The 16,645-nt window shown below is 41.6% G+C and overlaps 1 long non-coding RNA gene across 1 annotated transcript in view; it reads right to left on the reverse strand.

Moving 5' to 3' along the window:
* Nucleotides 1-478: 478 nt before the first annotated feature.
* Nucleotides 479-16,645, reverse strand: part of LOC309622736 — a 233,566-nt gene continuing 217,399 nt past the window's right edge. The window contains exon 2 of the long non-coding RNA XR_014241094.1: nt 479-13,668. This is a non-coding gene — a long non-coding RNA (uncharacterized lncRNA). The remainder of the gene's footprint in view (nt 13,669-16,645) is intronic.

Below are 16,645 nucleotides of genomic sequence, written 5' to 3' on the forward strand. Positions count from 1 at the left end.
GTAAGTTTCACCTAAATAAAAATTTCTGTTCTTCAAAATACAGTTAAAACAATTAAAATAGAAAACCAAAAACCCAACTAAAAGGACAAAGATTTAAACATTTAACCAAATAAGTATATCAATGGAAAATAAGCACATGAAAGGATACAAATTAAAATGGCAACAAAATATCATTACACACAGATTAGAAGGGAAAAAAGGGATATTACAAAGTGCTGGTGAGGGTGTGGAGCAACTAGAACTCTCACACGTTGCTAGTATTAATGCAAAATGGTACAGCCACTTTAGAAAACCATTAATTTCCTCATACAGTTAAATATACACTTGCCACATATGATCTAACAGTCCCATTCCTAGGTATTTACCTCAAAGAAATGAAAGGATCTGTTCACACAAAACTTTGTATGCAGATGTTTATAGCAACTTTATTCATAAATGCCAAACACTGAAAACAACCCAAATGCCCTTCTACTGGTGGTTAGGAAAATTAACTGTATTGCATTTATTCAATGGAATACTACACAGCAATAATAAATGAACTATAGATACATACAACAGCTTAGATGAATCTCAAATACATTATACTGAGCAAAGTTAGTCTGTTTGAAAAGGCTACGTTCTCTATGATTCCATTTATATGATATTCTGGAAATTAAAAATTATAGGGACAGAAAGCAGATCAGTGGTTGCCATGGACTGGGGTGGGGGCAGGCTTGACCACAATGGGGCATGAGGGAATTTTTTGTGTGATGGAACCATTCTATATCTTGACCATAGTAGAGATTGCATGACTGTATACATTTGTCAAATCTCATAGAACCATAGAGTAAAAAGAGAATTTTGCCTGATGTAAACCATACTTCATACACCTAAGTAAAAAAGAAAAATCTAGGCTGACTGCTGTTTCTTCTTCAGCACTTTGAAATTATTATTCCACTGCTTTTTATCCTTTATTGTTGTTATGATAATAGTATTTCTTAGCTTAACTACACTATATCAAGAGATGTATTTATTTTCATTTTTATTTATCCTGCTTTCTAAATCTGAGGAATCATATCTTTTATTAGGTCTGGAAAATTTTCAGCATTATCTCTTTGAATGTTTCATCTCCTATTCTCTATACTCTCTCTTTATGTAGCATCTATTATAGATAAATTTGACCCTTCTCCTTCTCACATTCTTTTTTATGTTTTTCATCTTATTATCCTCTAGTGGCATTCTGGAGAATTTCTTCAGGTTTTCTTCCCAATTTTCAATTCTCACCTCAGTTGTGTCTGATCTGGTTTTTAACCAATCCATTGCCTTCTAAAGTTAAATGATTTATTGTAATATAGCATACACATACAAATATGCATAAATCATAAATGTCAACTCAAATAATTTTCACAAACCAAACACACAGTGAAACTGCCACCCAGATCAAGAAATTAAGTATTGCCAGCACCCCACAGACCCCCTTTGCATCGCTTCTCAGTCACCAGACCCCCTGCCAAGGCAACCACAATTCTGATTCTAACACCATAGTAGATTAGTTTTACTCATCTTGAACTTACTATAGATGGAATTTTCAATCTGAAATCTTTTGGCTTCTTTTACTCAACATTATGTTTGTGAGACCCATCATATTGTTGTGTGTAGCATTCATTTATCATTGTGGTTTAGGACTTCCCTGGTGGTCCAGTGGTTAAGACTCTGTGCTGCCACTGCAGGGGACACGGGTTCCATCCCTGGTCAGGGAACTAAGATCCCACATGCCGTGTGGTGTGGCCAAAAAAAAAACCCTGTGGTTTAGTATCCCGTTTTATTAAGACATTACACGTGATCTATTTATGTACATGTGGGTAGTTTCCTAGTTGAGACAATATGAATAAGACGGTATGAACATTCTAGTACATATCTCTGCCTTTCTGTTGGGTATATATCTAGGAGTAGAATTGCTGAGTCATAGGATAGATTAGTTTCCTCTTGACGTTGCGACAAACTGCCACAAACTTAGTGGCTTAAGACAATAGAAATTCAATAACTTACAGTTCTGTATATCAGAAATCCAACATGAATCTCACTGACAGATTGGCAGGGCTGCCTTTCTTTCTGGAGGTTCTGGGAGATAATCCATTTCCTTGCCTTTTCTAGCTTCTAGAGGCCACCTGCTTCCTTTGGCTCAAGTGCCTTCCTCCAGTAACTTTGATCCAAATCCTTCTCACTCTTTCATCTGCTTCTCTCTTATGATTTCCTCTTCCAATTTTAAGGACCCTTGTGATTACATTGGGTGCACCCAGATAATCTCCCTATTTTAAGATCAGGTGATTTGTAACCTTAATTCCATCTACAAATTTAATTCCTCTTTGCCCCATAACATAACATATTTACAAGTTCTTGAGATTAGGACATGGAAGTCTTTGGGGAGCCATATTTTGCCTACCACTTAGGGTATGCATATGTCAAGTTTTATTTTACTGTATAAGTTTTTCAAAGTGGCTATTAATTTACACTCCCACAGCAGTGGAGGAAAGTTCTAGTTGCTTGATATCATTGCCACCACATTGTTTTTTTCATTTTATTCATTTTGGTGGCATTGTATTGGTATTTCACTTAAGTTTCAATTTGTATTTTCCTAATGGCTAATAATGTTGAGCATCTTTTTCAGTTCTAACTGGCCTTTGGATAGCTTCTTTTCTGAAGTGCTTATTTGTGTCTTTTGCCTATCTTTCTATTGGGTTCGTGTCTTTATTGCTAATCTGTAAGAGTTCTTTAGATATTATGGATAGCAATCCTTTGTCAGATATACATACTGTAAATATGTTTCCCACTCTATGGCTTGCCTTTTCACTTTCATAGTGGTGTCTTTTGACAAACATAAGTTCTTAACTCTAACATAGTCCAACTGTCTTCTATTGTTAGTATTTTATGGTTATTCCATTTAAGAAATCTTTGTCTAAAAATATTTTTCAATGTTTTCATTTAGAAACTGTATTTTCATATTTATATTTATAATACATCTGGAATTTTTCTATAATGTGAGGTATAAATCAAAATTCAATTTTCTCGTATGGATATCCAATTGATAAAAGATTAATTTGTTGAAAAAACACTTCACTTCCCACTGCATTTCAGTTTCACCTTTGTCATTAAATGAGTAAATATGTGTAAGGTGTGTGTGTCTTTTATTGATTTTTCAATTTGAAATGCAATGCTTCTTATTTTCAAAAGACCTGCTCATTTCTTTTTAAATAATTTTTTAAAAAGTTTCCCAAATGGTACCCTATATTTCTGTAAATGGCAGCACTTCAAATATTCAAAATGTACTTTTTAATATTGGCTCTATCATATAGTTCCATTATTTCAAACTTTTGGGCCAATTAATTCCTGGGTTATGTCTGCCATTCCCCTCATAGTGGATTGCTTCCCTGTGTAGTTTTAATTTTTGTATGAGATCTTCTTTTCAATGAGCTGTGTGTGTGTGTCTATTTGTGTATAAAAGTCACACACAACATGAGTTTTGGCTTAACATACAAAGCTTTTTTCTCTCATGCAAAGTCTGCAGCTGCCTTCCAAGCAGTGATCTAGCAATCCAGCTGTTTCCATCTAGTGGCTAAACTATCTCAAGATGCGGCTGCCACTGTCACCGAGGAATGAAAAGAAAGAGCAGGAGATCTCATGCCTTTTCTTGAATGCTTCAGTGCAGGTGTGACCTGTGTCACTTCCACTTGAATCCATTGCCTAGACATAGTCCATTGGTCCTGCCTAACTGCAAGTGGCCTGGAAATTGTAAGGGAGCATATGAATATTTGGTAAGCAGTAAATGTCTCTGCTTTTTAATCACCATATATTATTTTTCTCCCTTATTCCCAGTTGTAGAACATATTCAAGCCCTCCCCTTCCCCAACAGAAGCAACTCAAAGGCCCACTCGGTCATTTCATCCAGTTCAAACCCCATCAGATCCAGACATGGTTACTCTTTGTCTTGAGGCCTGTGAACTAAAAGGATAAATATCTTCCCCTTTTCCAACACAGTGGTAGAATACCAGCAGGATAATTTCAGTGAACACATCCATTCAGAAAGGGGGGAAAGGGAGATGGCCAGCAGTCATTGGTCTGAAATGGCACTGTGTAGATGTTGTGAGGGCCCACTTCAATGGGAATGGGAGCTTCTTATTATTTAGCTTCCTTAGGAATGTTCTATAATATCCAGTCCTTGAAAGCCTCATTCTCCAGTTAGTGGTGTCTGCTGACTCTCCTTCATGATGGACTACTTTCTTGTGTATTTTGTAATTGTTGTTTGTGAGCTGATCAGCAGTAGGGATTTATGAATGTGGTAGTCAGTCATGTGTGCCCCAAGTCATGAAAGCATTTCTGCCAAGTGCTGCAGGGGATTCATCAGTCCAGGACTGCATTTTTAAAACAGCAGTTTCTCAGTTGGAGATTTTTACGTCATGAAAGTAGTGTAAATTTAGACTCACACTCACCCAAGCAAAGGCTTGGGAATTTTACCTCTCATGGGAAATTTCTGACTGCTCTGAGCCACAGAACATTCAGTTAAAGCCTTTCTTGTTCCCTTCCCAATCTCATTTCCCAACTCTCTTCCCCAGAGGTAACTGGTATTCTGAAGGTGGCTTGTATCCTTCCCTTTTACTGTGTCTAAAAATAGTCTATAGTATTGACCTGTGGTTTAAAATTTATAGTAATGGCATCATATTGTGGTTATTTACTGCAACTTGTTTTTTCTCAGTAAACATAAAGATCAAGTTCATTCATTTTAATTGTTGTGCAGTATTCCACTTTAAACAAAACCTCAAAAACTCAACAGTTTTCCATTTTTCTATTATGAAAAAAATTCAGGTTGTTTCCAATTCTTCCCTATTCATAAATTATTGCTGCATGAATATTCTTTGTACATTTTCATGGAAGTGTATTTGGGCTATATACCTGTTATGGAATTATTGGGCCATAGGATCTGGATATCTTTAACTTTATTAAGTATTGATAAATTACTCTCCTAACTGGTTATGCCAATTTATAGTCATAAGCATTTTGATAGCATGATGTTGCCTTTTCAATATCTAAGTCAAAACTTGGTTTTGCTAGATCTTTTAATTTTTTTCCATATGATAGATATAAAATGTTATCTCATTGCAGTTTTAATTTGCAGTTACAAGATTATCATGAGGTTGACCTTTTTTTCACAATTATTGGCTTTTCAGGTTTCTTCTGTGAAGTATTCATTTTTCTACTGTGATTTTGTCTTTCCTCTATTGATTTATGAGGAAGTTTTATATTTTCTGGATATAATCCTCTGTCAGCTCTGTGAATTGTAAGTGTTTTCTTCCAGTCTGTGGCTTGGAAACCTTCCTTAGAGTCCTAAGAAAACCTTACTTGGTTGAGATTTCTGGAGTCTGTATGCTAACATGTCTTGTTCATGCTTTTCCACCTTCCTGCAGTGTGTCGTGGACACCATATGAGTAGGTGACATTTCCATGTTCCCTGGGACCCATGTAGACACTGCTCCTGAAGCTGAATTGATTTTTCTCGCCGACTGTGTCTGTGGGACTCCTGGCTGCCAGTAGGACCCAGGGTACACTGGTCACCCTAGACTCCTGGAGCCATTTCACCTGATGCCACCAGAGTGAGAGCTTAAAAGGCTGGAGACCTAACGAAAATCATAATTTGGGCAACGACTCACTAGCAGCCAGGGAAAGACTTCCTACAAGCCTTCCACAGACTAGAAATGGTGCTAAGAGTCAGGATCACTGGATAGGAAGCTTTTTATCTGACATGAAAAACTTATAAGCTATCAGAACCATTGCACAAGGTTTCTACTACAACGTGTAACATTTAATTTTGAGAGAGCATCACAGAAGCAGGGGAACAATTTGTATTAGAGCCACCCCACACATGAGCTATCTCTTGGTTGTTACTTAAAGAGCGCTGGAGAGCCTTAGCTGTGCATCCCCAGGCAAGGGCTGCCTTCTCTTGAAAACTCATTCTCTCTATAGACAAAATTAGAAAAAGGGATTTGGTATCTAACATTTTACCATTTTCTTTGCTTCTGACATTCTCGGTCCCATGCAATTTCTATCACCAGGAACACTTCTCTAGTTTAGTTGTGAATCTCAAACTTTGGCCACCAAGTTCTCTAACGGAAGGTTTTCCATAATGTCTGCACCACAGCTCTAAGCAGCCTACTAAAACGCAAATTCTCATTCTTTATTACAAGTTTTCGTGTGAATTTTTCAGTCTACTCCACGTTTTATCTGGATTTATTTTAATGAACGAATGATGCATTTGAAATTTAGTTTTCAAGTATGTTGAAGCTCTAGGAAGAGATATGTTTATGCTGTGACTTGGATTAGACCCTAGTTCATGTGTAAAAACACCCATGGGGCTAGGGCTCCTGGAGCAAAGGTTTCTTCTAGCCATATGTTCCATTACTCTCCAAACACATACAGGATGCTTCAGTCATATGGTCTGTTTGTTGTCCTTTGCACTTGCTATTCTATTTCTTACCTGAAGATCTTTACTGATGTCAAGTCATTTTCCAATTCAGCATACTTATCCTCTTCCTGCTAACTTTTCTGAGAGCTTGAAGGCCCTGATTCTCAGATAAGATTTCCCAAGCCCATGGAGCTTGACCTTAGAGCTTACTGTCTTTTATTGTTGGTTCCTCAATTGGACACATTTATCATTAGCTGGACTGCATGTTCCTCAAGGTTAGGTCCATGTCTCAGACCTCTCTGTCTCTCTTAAACCTCATTAGGACTATCCTTTCTAGTAGAAAGCATCTACATTTTTTACATTCTATGAGTATTTATAAACCAAGATGAGGTCACCCTCATAAAAAGAAGAAAAAGGAGGAAGGGGGGAGAAGGAAGAAAAGGTCTAAGTCCATTCTGCTGCTGTAACAAAGTACCACAGACTGGGTAGCGTATAAACAGAAGTTTTCTTTCACAGTTCTAGAGGCTTGGACATCCAAGTTCAAGGCACCAGCATGGTTACTTCCTGGTTAATAGCTGTCACTTTCTTGCTGTGTCCTCACATGGTGAATAGGGCAAGGGAACTCTGTGAAACCTCTTTTACAGTAGCATTAATCCCATCCATGATAAGTTCCTCACAAAGGCCCCACCTCCTAATACCACACATTGGGCATTAGTATTTCAACATATGAATTTTGAGGGGACACAAACATTCAAATATTACAAGAAGCTAACATTGACTGAGTGCTGACTGTATGCAGGCACTGTGCAAACATGAATGCACTTACACACATCATGCTCAGTCTTTACCACATCCCTGCGAAGTAGGTACCATTGATACCCATGTTCTGCAGATAGGAAAACTGAGGCTCCGAGAGGTTAAATAACTCCCCAAAGATCACACCACCGTGAGAGAGCCAGAACGCTGGCCCCTAATTCCCTGATGGTGGATCTTAAGTTCTTAACTATTAAGGGGAAAGAGAGATGGGGGCAAACGTCAGACCAGTTTAACACGGGTTGGGGGGACTGGTGAAAGTAGTGACACATGACATTACCTGTGGTCAGGTGGGAAGTGGTGTTCTTTCTAGTTGAAGAAACTATTACTTTCTAGCAGGAAGTAGATGCTTTCTACTGGAAAGAATTGTCCTAATGAGGTCCAGGAGAGACAAAAGAGGTCTGAGGCACAGACTTGATCTTGAGAAGCATGCAGTCTAGTTAGGGATACATGTGAACAACAAAGGAACCTAAAATGGTGTTCCAGGCTCAAGTGGGCATCACTGAGCAGCACGAAGGCCCCAGGCACTGGAAACAGGGCCAGAGGAAAGGGCACGGAGAACACGAATTCCCCTAGAACCTACTTCCTTTCTTGCAGCTGACCCCTAACAGAAATCAAACTCTTGCCCAGCCTGTCAGTCTGATACCATGCCTGGCCACAGCAATCATGCCTGCTCAGCATTCCCACAGATGGATATCGTTTTCCAGAATAGAGTGTGGAAAACGATATTTTTCTACTGCCATGATAACATCCCCACAATTAGAGGGAAAAAAAGCCAGAAACTGATATTTTGCAAGGTCACGCTTCATTTTCCCTGGCAGCCCAGGGAGGAGGGCTTTGTTTCTAAGAAGCCAGTGGGAACTTTGGGGGCTGTGTATCTGGTGGGGTCTGTACTCGGAGTCTGGTGAGTCTTTTGCAGCATCTCCTTAAGTGGAAGAATATAAAATTGTGCAGAGAAATGCTTTAACATGCAGGCAGTCAGTGAAGATCTGTCAGATCGACGAAGGCCAATTCTGAGTGTTCCCTGCTGGGTTTCCTAACACCATGGGACACTCAGCTGAACTATCTATTAGGAATATTTTCCCAAGTCATTTGTGTTAGATTATAGGCGATAAACTGCTTATTGTTGCCTGTCTGCCATAAATATAAAGCAATCATTTTTAATGCAAACAGCTGTTGGGCTAGCCTCTCCAAGATGCATTGCCCAGGGACCCACGTTCAGCTGTTTTCCCCTTCATCAAGTGCATTTCTGATTGTTTTTCTGCCCTGTGGCATACCACACATGTGATGGTGTTGGGGGTGGGTATAAATTTTCCTTGTTTGGGCACAGCATTTCTAAAAATATCCAAAAGGAATTGAAGGTGCAGAGGGGCAATTTAAGTTGTATGAAATCTGGTGACTCAAACCCTTATTACAGCCTCTAATTTCTTAAAATGACCTTGGAAATACCAACCCATGTTTCCTAACCTCCAGCAATAAGATTTGGGATTTTGGATTATATGCATTGATTCAAAAATGCTTTACGGAGGATCTGCAATGTACTAGGGCACCACGCTAGATACTGAGTACATACAGGTGAACCAAAATTGACATGGTGCCTGCTCCCCTGCCTCTTTCCCCCTCCCCTAGCTTTACTGGGGTATAATGAACAAATAAAATTGTAAGATATTTAAAATCTACAATATGATGATTTGATATACATATACATTGTGAAAGGATTTCCCCCATGGGGGGATTTAATTAATTAATTAAATTAACACATCCTTCACCTCACATATTTATCCCCCATCTTTTTGGAGGAGGGTGAGAACATTCAGTTCTACTCTCTTAGCAAATTTCAAATGATACAATATGGTGTTATCAACTATTGTCACATTATACATTAGCTCTGCAGGCCTTATTTATCTTATAGCTAAAAGTCTGTACCCTTTTACCAACTCTATTTCCTCCACCAACCCCTGGCAACCACTTTTCTACTTTCTGTGTCTATGAGTTCAATCCCCTGCCTCTTATAGTCTAGTAGGGGAGACAGGCTGATCAAATTATTGCATAAATTGTGATCCCAGGTATGAAGGAAATTTAAAGAACTAACAAAATGCCTAATCTAATGATTCATGGCAATTTTCCTAAGAAAGCAGCATTTGAGCTGAAGGTAAAGTGGAGTTAACTCTGCAAGGGAAGAGAGGGAATGAGGACGAGATTTCCAGGAAGACATAAAGGCACATTCAAAGGCTACAGGTGGGATAAGCATTGTAAGAACCGAGTTAAAGCCTGGGCACTGGATGCAGAGAGGGAGACAAACAGCACAGTGGGGCTGAGAGGCGAACGGGGTTCAAATCTAGCAGGGCTTTGAGGGCCATGTGAAGAGGAGCTTGGGCTCTATCCTGAGACTCACAGGAAGCCATTGGAAGCTACAGCCACTGGGGCCTCAGGAGGAAACTGCTGGTTTCCTTGAACCATACTTAAGTGAAATGTTGGAGATAACTTACAGAAGGAATTATTTAAATGGGTGTGGGTGGAGTTAAAGGAACCATGGAAGGATGTTGAGGCACCCAAGCAAAGCAACATGGAGAAGCCATGATCACTTCTAGGCCTGAAGAGGCAAGGGGAGGAAATAGTGAGAGCTGGAGCGGAGAAGGAGAGCCGCCCTGCAGGAGCTGTGGTCATGGAAAGTCACAGACAACAAGAGAACTGTAGCACTCCAGTGGGAAGACATACTTCAAATGCTCCTGTCTCTTGCCCGCCAGTCTCCTGCTGGATCCTTCATTGGCTGAACGCCCACAGAAGACAGAAAGCCAAAGAAATCCATTGAGATCAGTCTCCCCTCACAACCAGGTATAAAAAAGCAGAGAGAGGGAAAAATGGAGAATAACCAGTCCTGCAGGCTTTTAGCCTGTGAGTGACATGATCATATTTGTGTTACAAAACAGATTATTCTGATTGCTCTGTAGAGGACCAATGGGCAAAAATTAAGAGTGGGAGGACCTGTAAAGAGGCATCCATAAATAATAACAGTAGCCTAAGCCAGAGTGGTAACCGAGTTGATGGGGAGGAATGGACACATTTAGAGATTCCTAACATGGAAGGGCTTGGCCAAGACTAGAAGGAACTCTACAGTCTTCAGATCACACCCATCCATTGCTGTGAGATAACTGAGGCTCAGAAAATAGAAGAAACCTGAACCAGAGGCAGAGTTTTCCCCCAGCCCCTCCACTGCACTGCCTCTGTCGACACGCTCCGCCTGGATCAGACCCTCACCCTTCACTTTTATTCTCCAGGACAAATTCCTTTCTTCTCCAAGGCCCCTAAGGGTCACTATGGCAATACCCACTCCCAGAACCTTGACTTTACCTTCACGACTGTAGTTTCTCGACTCCATGGCCTTCTTGCTGGGGAGACCTGAACATCAGCGGCACTGTAGAGCTGTAGAGCTCAGCTCACCTCGATGGCTGGGTCAGAATAAACAAGGGGTGCTGGAGAAGCAAAGCATGGCTTCTTTTCACCTTTATTTCTAAGAGTGAACAATTATTGAATTCTTACTCTATGCTGGGCAACATTTAAGTCCCAAAACCACACATGGAAGTGTGTGTGTGTGTGTGTGTGTGTGTGTGTGTGTGTGTGTGTGTATAAAATCATTTTTTATAAATGAGCCAACCGAGCCTCACACAGATTAAACCGCTTGCCCAAGATCCACAGCTGGTAAATGGAAAAGCCCAGATTCAAACGCAGGTCTCCCCACCCCTAAGCATCTAGGGTCTTAACCACTACCCCCCTACTGCCTCTCACTACTTGGCATAGCATTCTGCCAGGCTCTCTTGTGTGGAGTATTGGGGTTGGGAGATAGAGTTCAAGGCATCAAAGAGTAGGGAGTGGTAAACAGTCAAAGACAGCAACCTTCAGTCCTGTTCTCTCTGTGTGTAGAGAGAGACACACTACTCTTCACATCAAGAGGAGTCACGCAATGTCCCTCACCTTGAATCCGGGCTGGCCTCAGTGCATTTGCTTTAACCAACTGAAATCTGGAGTTTCTGCAGCTGTATCACAATAGGCTTTGCAGCTTTCTCTTCAGATGCTCCCTCTCTGGAGCCCACTGCCATGCTTTAAGAAGTCCAAGCCACGTGGAGAGGCTAGGTGCACACGCTCCAGGTGCAGCCACAGCTGAGCTATAAGCAGAGAGCCAGAAATAAATCAACCCAGGTGAGTGAGCTGTCTTGGACATCAAGGCCAGTCAAGGCTTCAGATGACTGTAGCCCCAGCCACCATCTGACTATAAAACCACGTGTGAGAAGTCCAAGTGAGAACCACCCGGATGAGCCCAGGCAACTGAAGAACTACGAGAGATACTAATAAATTGCTTGAGGCCACTTAATTTAGGGGTGGTTTGTTATCCATTTATGGATAGTCAGAACAAAGGGCAAGGTCTCTGGCCTCATGGAAACAATATTTAGACAAATGGAACATAGGCATACCACAAGAATTCCCTCTCCCACACAGCTGTTAATGAGGAGCCCCTTTCCTGGAAGCTTTCCCTCCTCTGCCAAAATCTGGTCCCACCAGTTCTTGAGCCCAGCCTCCCTCTTAGTCTGTAGGGGTTTCCCTGCATGTGAATGCCTCAGTGTACAAGTGAGACCCCCCAGCCAGGGAAGATGGGGAGTGTGTTGGATCACAGCTCTCTGCCTTCCATTCCCTCCCAGCTTATGGCCATGCAGGTCCTCCACCAACATGGAGTGAGGGTGTGGAACAGACTCCGGGAGCTGCAGGACTCAGACGAGAAGGATGCAAACCGAGGGTGAAGGAGAGCACAATGGGGACCTTGCCGGAAAGCCTTCATCCTAGAAAGGAAAAAAAAAAAAAAAAAACCATATGTTATCCTAGCCCAAGACTAGATTTAAGTCTGGCTCTAACGAGGTTTCTCAGCTTCAGCACTGTTGACATTTTGGACTAGATAATTCTCCGTTGTGGGGTCTGTTCTGTGCATTATAGGATGTTTAGCAGCATCTCCGGCCTCCACCCACCAGATGCCAGTAGCACTCACCCACACCCCCTCCCAGGTTGTGACAACCAAAAATGTCTCTAGACATTGCCAGCTGTTCTGGGGGTGGGGCTGGGGGAATGGCAAAGCTGCCCCTGGTTGAAAACCACCACCCCTCCCTTCCTTCTCTGCTCTGAAGATTTTCCTCTCAGATCGGAGAAAACACGGTGCCTTCCCGCCACAGCTGTCCTTCACCCTCGTGCGCGTGACCAGCACAGCATCGCTCATCCACCTCCCCAGCACTCCCCTCTCCCTGCTCTTCCCCTGGCCAGATGGCCCTCAAGCTCTCTGGAGGGCATTTCATAGACACAATGTGGTACTGCAGGCTGAGTCCATTCCATACCCCAGGCTGAGGATGACACAGGCCAGATTAATGGGTGAGCCACTAGGCAGCTGTCCAGAGCACCAGTCAACAGGGGACACTGAAATGTCAGTGCAATAAAACTACAGTAGGGAGCTAGTTAACTCAGGTCTCCACACATAATTGCTGACAAAACTGGTGAGACATAAATTAGTTTGGTTGCAATTAAACACTGGGTACTGCTGCCAGCCTATCTCTGTTGATATTTTTGTGGCAAGTATGTGCAATTTACATGGTATATATGAGGCCTCACCACTAACTTTGAGACTGGCCCCCTGAGAGTTCCCTGTAAAAACCCAGACTGTTGAAATTCTGAAACTGAAAAATTCACCATGCTGCATGTGCTCTTTCCTGGAGATGATTTATTAGAATGTCTTCATTTAAAGGGTTTAATATGCCTCTCAAGAAACTGTCTAGTTCAGAAAATCACATGCAATATGTACATGGAATATAAATCTTTATTTTCAACATTAAAAATGCATTTAATTTTTATTATTTTTCCATTCCTACTAAATGTTGAACAGACATGTAAAGAATAGTAGTGTTAAAAGGCCCCAAATTACTCACCTGACATGTCCATGTCTCAGTCTGACCAGGGGTGTTGATGGGAGGTGAAGGGGCAGAAACTCAGAGAAATTGCGCTGGAAAACTTTTCTTTCTACTCCCATTTATTTCCGTGTAAAATCAGATCAATATAAATCCTCGAAGTTACCTTCATGTAAAAATAAAGCAAAAACAAAAAAAGAAACTGCCTGAAATATAAGTCAGGAAATGGGGAGGAGCAGGTCATCTTCTATTTGAGCTTGGGGTTTTGAGAAGGACTAGGTGTTCACTGTGTAGATCTTTTTCAGCTCCATTAGGTAGATCCAAGCCCTCCTGCTCCAACGGATACTTCTTTGATTCACTGGTCAACTACCCTCTTCTGCACCTGAAGCAAGAAAGTGCTCAACAGTTGTTGGGGTTGGAGAAGACTCCCTGCTGCACGTGGCCTGTGTGCAGTCTCGAGGTCACAAGTGTGTTACTCCTGGTCCTGAAAGCAGCAGATGCCAAGATGGGATTAGACATGCGAAAGACCTGCTGGGAAAATGTCTACAGGAGGAACAGTAATTTCAATTTCAATAATTCTGTTACAAATCACCTTCCATTGTGCTTCCCAGTCCTTTGTTCATATGGCTGTTGTCCCATGAAACACATTGTATTCCAATTAGTTACTTGTGGATTTATTTCCCCCTGATAGTTTGCAAAATCCCCAAGGACTAGGAACATGTGTGTTAATTCAGTAAATAAATAAATAACTTATCACTCATATATTTATTCAACAAAGGCTTTTGAGTGCTTTGTCTGTGCCTGCTATTGGTATCTGGGGAGGCCAAGATAAGTAAGACACAATACCTGTCCCACAGGAGCTCAAAAAAAATTAGGGCGAAAGATGAGGAGCCATCAGTATAGCCCTGCATTGTGTACGGTACAGTCAAGGTATTTACTGAGAAGAGCAGGAGCGTCAGGAGGGATACCTAGCTCTGCCGAGGGGGTGGCAGTGAAGGAATTCATCATAGGATTGATGGCTCCCGGGCTGCATCATAAAGGGCAACTTGAAGTTGTCCAGGATTTTATCCCTAGTTTCTAGCACACACCAAGTCCTCAATATGACTCTGCAAAATGAATGAATGAATAAATGAAGACGAATAAACAGAGAGTAACTGAGAGTATTTTGTCCTGATGAGCACCTATTGCCCTTCATTCTGGTAATAGCATCTTTTTCCTTGCTCCAGAAATGTACCCATGAACCAGGCCTTGGCAATTAGTTAATGAACAGGTTCTGGCCAGTGAATGGTTCAGGAGTGTGGACATGGTTGAACTTGGGCCAGTGAGACTCATCTTAGGACTTGGTTGAGCAGTGGGAAGATAGAATCTGTCTGCTGACCTGGAGCTGTGAGGATGTCAGTCGGGGGAATCTGGGGGCATCTTGGTTGAGAGAAATCTGCCAGAGGGTGAAGCTGCATAGAAGAAGAAGGACTGGGCTTCCCTGGTGGCGCAGTGGTTGAGAATCTGCCTGCCAACGCAGGGCACACGGGTTCGAGCCCTGGTCTGGGAAGATCCCACATGCCGCGGAGCGACTAAGCCCGTGAGCCACAACTACTGAGCCTGCGCGTCTGGAGCCTGTGCTCCGCGACGGTGAGAGGCCCGCGCACCGCGATGAAGAGTGGCCCCCGCTCGCCACAACTGGAGAAAGCCCTCGCACAGAAACGAAGACCCAACACAGCCAAAAATAAAAAATATAAATAAATAAATAAACTAAAAAAAAAAAAAAAAAAAAAAAAAAAGAAGAAGGACTGAGAGGTGGAGAGAGAGAAATTGGGTCCTGATGATATTGTTTTAGCTCTTGGATCCAGCAATAATAATAAATGGGTCTATTCCTTATCTGTTCTTTGGGTGATCATTAAATTACCTTTTTTGGGGGGTGATGAGGTGGGGTTTAAGCCAGTTTGAGTCGGTTTTTCTATTAGTTGCAACCAAACATGCCTTGACTAATAGAGATAAACAGCTATCTATAGTATGAGTTGCTCCAAAAAGTACTGAGTTCCCCATTTCCAACATGGTTCATGTAAAAATCAAGATGATTCTATCAGAAAAGGAAATGCTATATTACTGGGGACCCTTAAGCCCTTTTCAGCCTTGCTGATTGCTGATTGAAATTTGTGCCTGTTACCTGAAGCAGAGAATGTGTGTGAAAGAAAGAAAGGCAGGAGTGGACACAGAGAATCCACATCCATAATGTCAACCAGATTGCCCAGCGGGTTTTCCATAAAGGCTCGGTATGTTTAGCCTAAAGTGTCACTTCAGAATTGCTATTTTCTTTCTGCATTTTGGATGAGTGACAAGAATGACCTAAACCAGAGAGAACGGACACACCAAAAATTTTGTTAAAAAGAATTAACAAGTATGCAGGTTGGTTGAGAGAAAGTGATGTGGCCACTGAGACATAGCAGCTGAGAAAGGTATTTTTCTTTTTCCTCTTGCCCCTACATGCACCATCGAAAGGAGGAATTATTATCAAAGTCCAGAGTCTTTCTAACTCCTCAACAAACATAAACATCCTCGCCACAGTGCCAACCTTGGCAGGGACCAGAGGGGAAAGTGCCCACTGCCCCCACTCCCAGGGGTTTGAGTCAAGAGGCCGAGGAATCTGTGCAACATGTGTGGGGCAGCCGTCTAATGGGGCAAAGCCTAGAACCAGAGAAGATGCATTTTATGAAACGGAAATACAAATAAATAGCTGACACCAGAAGACAGACTGTCTCCTGACTGTTTAGAAACCACTGGACTCTGGTTCTATTTATAAGGAAGACATGTTCCACAGAACCAGTTTTTCCTCAAGGCCAAAGAACCAACATATTCCAGGCACATGTGGAAAGGGATTGAGATGTGGGTTCAGGGTTTCAAGCTCTTTAATGAATTCATTCTGTCTCTGGGTCAAGACACATGCAGAGTGTTTTTGTATTTTCTACTCTCAATAACTGGGGGAGGCATAGATGCATAGCCCTCCTCTGCATTTCTAGCCCTTCTCACCTTCCCGTCAGTTTCATCTTTCTACTTTCTTGCTTACCTGCCTCCATTACCCACCTTTCATTCCCCCTTAGCAGAAAGAACACTCCCAACTATTCAAGAGGCATGGATTCTGGGTTCAGATTTTGCTAATAACTGGCTATTGAACATTAGGCATCTTATTTAATCTCTCTGGACCCCAGTTTCTTCATCTGCAAAATGCACTTAGATAAGTGTTTACCCAATTTATGGTCCTCAAAATATGAAGAACTGGGGTGCATGTTTGGATATTAACAACTCTGAGATATAATGCAGGGAAGAATCATGTTTAACTTTGTTTTGCCAGCATGATTCAAATTCATTTGAGAACAAAATCTCTTTAAAAAAAAACAAAACAAAACCAAAATCTAGCTACATCTTGCTATTCTATGATATAAAAATTGGAAAATTCTTGTTGTGGT

Source organism: Balaenoptera borealis (genome assembly GCF_965194805.1).
Source record: "Balaenoptera borealis genome assembly, chromosome: 2".
In the NCBI taxonomy this organism is placed as follows: domain Eukaryota; kingdom Metazoa; phylum Chordata; class Mammalia; order Artiodactyla; family Balaenopteridae; genus Balaenoptera; species Balaenoptera borealis.